Raw genomic sequence first — 3,889 nt, 5'->3', positions numbered from 1 at the left:
AGCTCAAGTTTGGCATCAGACACTTCCTAGTTGTGTGTCCCTGGGCAAGTCACTTAACCCCAATTGCTTCAATAAAAATAAAATAAAGAAGCATACAGCAGATAAAGAATTCAGATATGATGATAAATATGAAAAACCATAATGGTATATTCTGCCGTGTAGAGCATTTTTAAGTTTAAAATTCAATTTGTGTCTTTTGAAGAGTTTTATTAAAGATTATTTCAGAGCACTTTTTTTTACAGTCTAAATGATCAAAATCTGGATCCACTTGACACTAAAACATCTAGATGTAGTGAAAGACGTCTGTATACATTTTGTCTACATGATATTTTCAATCTATATCTCCAAAACTACAAGGTATAGAAAAAGGCCCATAATTTGAACAAAATAAAAGATGTCCCTTGGTCAAAGAAAGAAGCAATTCAGGTCAATTTTCCAGCAGATAATTTGAGCAGATTCTCATTTTTTTTAAAAAAATGCTGATTGATTGTTGCTCAGCAGGACTCTAAATAATGTCAATGCCATTCTGTAGGACTGAGCATCAGGGATAGTGGCAAAATCGAATCTTCTAACACAATCAATGGCCATCACTTATCTTCCAAAGGCTCATCTGGCTAATCAGATCCTCTCATTTTTCTCTATTCTGACTTGCAATCATGATTCTTATTAGATGGCACCAAAGCACAGAACTTTCCTTTCACCCACTTTCCATACAATTAGCATCAAAGAGAAATAAGTGACTCATTGTCACAGATAAAAAATTAGCCAATTACATCCTGAAACTGGGACAAACAACTGTGTCAATATAATTGACTGAGATATGAAATAAGACCAATAAAATAAAGACAATCTGCAGTACTTTAGGACTTTTAGTCACTTTGGAATCTCACACTTTGCCAAACTCTTACCCTTTCAGAGAACGAATGGACAAATAAATTACTGTAATTGAAACACATCTACAAATGGCATACCTTCTATGACTCAGCACCAACATTTTCAGAAGTAGATCATGATCTATGGTTATAACTAAAAACTTTGATTCATGAGTATATACATTCCCAGAACAATTTATCTACAGATAGATTCTTTTTGATTTTCCAGTATACACTTAGAGAAATATGTCACTATTTTAAATATTAGATACTAAAGTCAGTGGAGCCAGTGTAGTTCAGACGTTGCCTCTAAATAGTGAGGCAATAAGACCATGACCATTGATCAATCAACAAGTATTACTTTGGGATATTGATTTTGATTTCAAAGCTTTTGCTGTTATCTTTTGTTTTCACATCATTGTCCTTTTTGAATTGACCTCTTGCCACTGCTCTGCCTAGGATTTCGTCCCTTGTAATGAAAAGTAATAATCAATAAAAAAATATTTATGAAGACTCTACTGCATGTCAGGCTCTATGCTAACATTTTCTAAGTATTGCCTCATTTGAGAATAACATAATTGAAACAACCACTGTCCTCAGAGAACTTACATTCGATCAGGATTGATGTGTGTTTATATAAGCAAATGCAATATAGATACAAGTATTGGAGAAAAGGGTCACTAGCAGCTGGTAGGAATTAGAAAAGGAAAGTCTTATGTGAGGGACAGCATTGGAATTATCACATATAGCTTCATCCAACACTTTGAGGATTCTCCATATAGACTGAGGAGACTAGACACGTGGAACCAGATGGATGGACTTCTATTTTTCCACGGTGTTGTTGTTCCAATTGATTGGATGCAGTTTCCATTTTGTTTTGAAGTTCACTGATGGAAGATGCTCAATGCATTCCAATTCATAGTGATATTATGGGACTATAAAATGAGCTATCATTATTTATCTGGAGCTTGTGTCCTGGAGATAATAAGCAATAATCCTGATTCTCCTCTCTGTCTGAATCACTCCTTGGTAATAAGTTAGGTGCTTAGAAGGGCCTATTAACTATTTAAGGCCACTTAAGGTACCATTTAGTCCATTTCTGCAGCATTAATGCTCTAATAGCACTGCAGGGGCTGAAGCAGGGGAATGGGGCTGGCCATCCTAATGGGAGCTGGGGAATTGCCTCTTTGCCTAACTAAAACACCACTTCTGACAATCTGTAGCCCATCCCTCTTTGGGGACTGGCAGAGTGGAATGGACCTCATGCAGCCAGCACTATTCTAGTTATACATCAACAAGATTTCATTCTTCTCACACTGCATAAATCATTTGAGGAAAAGTAACAGTTCACATTGATATAGCTCTTTACAGCTTTAAAAAGACTTTGCTCAAGAAACTCTATGAATGAAGTCATATGAATGTTTAGGAACTTTTTAAGGAATCCAGAGCTATCATTTATGTAGGTTGTAAGTGAAAGGAAGAGTGAAGGTAGGAATAAAAGAAGAAGAAACCCATCACCAGGGCCTAGTCACAGAAAGCATTTAATTTGTTGATTAATTGACTGAATATCAAAATCCATAGCACCTAAAGTTCACAATGTTTTTTTGTGAAAACGTGACTGATGTGTGTGGGGGGCACAAATGAGAATAAGCATTTTAAAAATACCTACTTAGTGCCAGCTTCTGTGCTTGGCAATTTACAAGTATTAAATTTGTACGACTCTGGTAGGTTGGTACTATTATTTCCAGTTGAGAAAATGAGTTTAAACTATTTTTCCAAAGTCACAGAGCTAATAAGTGTCTGAGACCATCTTTAATATGAAACTACAGACAGTCCCAGCAGAACGTTACTGTTGCTATACTGGAGTTCATCTTTCTCTGAGCCCATAGGAGTCCTGACAGAAGTCTGAAATTCTAAAAGTTAAAGGATGTCTCCTGCCTTTTCTCTCACCCCTATTTTGAGTCAGGAATTGGAGACCCAGCACAAAAAACAAACAAGTTAATCATAGAATTTAGAGTTGAAAGGAATCTTACACATCATGGAGGAAACAGGCACATTAGAGAGTAATATATCAGATTTTTAAATAAATTGCCCAGAATTGATATCTCTGAATGTGTATTGTTCCGTTTAAGTAGTCACCTTGGGAGGCAGTACAATTACTCCAACCATGCTGCTATTGTTTAGAATGTTTTCAGTGTTCCATTTTGGAACTAGTTTGTGTCCCTGGTGCATTCTTTTGAATGTATTTAATTTTCTATGTGTGTGTTATCTGGGCTACTCCGCTGCCCCCTCCAATGCAAATTATTTGAGGGGAGGAATTGTTACATTTTGGTTTTAATTTCTCTGCTAATGATGCAGATCCGGACATATAAAACATGCTTAACAGATGCCTGTTGAATGGATGGATAGATGAATGAATGAAGTGGCTTACCCAGAGTCATTTAGACAGTAAGTGGTAGTCAGAATTCTGTACCTATCCTCTGATTCTTAATCCAGAGCATTTCCCATTATACCATACTTCTCAGAAAGAAAACTCAATCAATAAACATTTAATAAGCACCTACTGTGTGCCAGGCTCTGTGCTAAGAGTAATGCAAATGGATGTAGTACTTTGCAGCTTTAAAAGCATTTCTTCAGAATAGTATTCTGCAGTACAACTATTTATGAGCTTCACTTCGGAGACTGGGGAACCAAGGCTCAGAGATGAGGTGATGGCCAAGGTCTCAAAACAGGTTTGTGTGACAAAGGCAGGGCTCGAATCTAGCTTGTCAGATACCCAATCATCCCCTCGTTCCTCTTACAGTGAACCATTTCTCACAATAAGTGCTCACACTCTATGGCCCTGAGCTCTGCATTTGTCTCTCGGTTTAATCATCTGAGTGGATGTGGGAAATTAGGAGAGCAGCCTGGAGGCCTGTGGGGGAAGAATCTCAGAAACCCTCAAGTCAGCCAGGAGACCAGAGGAAGGAAGGTTCACCTCCCGATGCCCATGTGAGGAGCCTCCTGACTGACCCAAG

The sequence above is a fragment of the Sminthopsis crassicaudata genome, chromosome 2 (assembly GCF_048593235.1).
Source record: "Sminthopsis crassicaudata isolate SCR6 chromosome 2, ASM4859323v1, whole genome shotgun sequence".
Taxonomy (NCBI): Eukaryota; Metazoa; Chordata; class Mammalia; order Dasyuromorphia; family Dasyuridae; genus Sminthopsis; species Sminthopsis crassicaudata.
The sequence above is the reverse complement of the archived record's forward strand: the minus strand, read 5'-3'. Positions refer to the sequence as shown.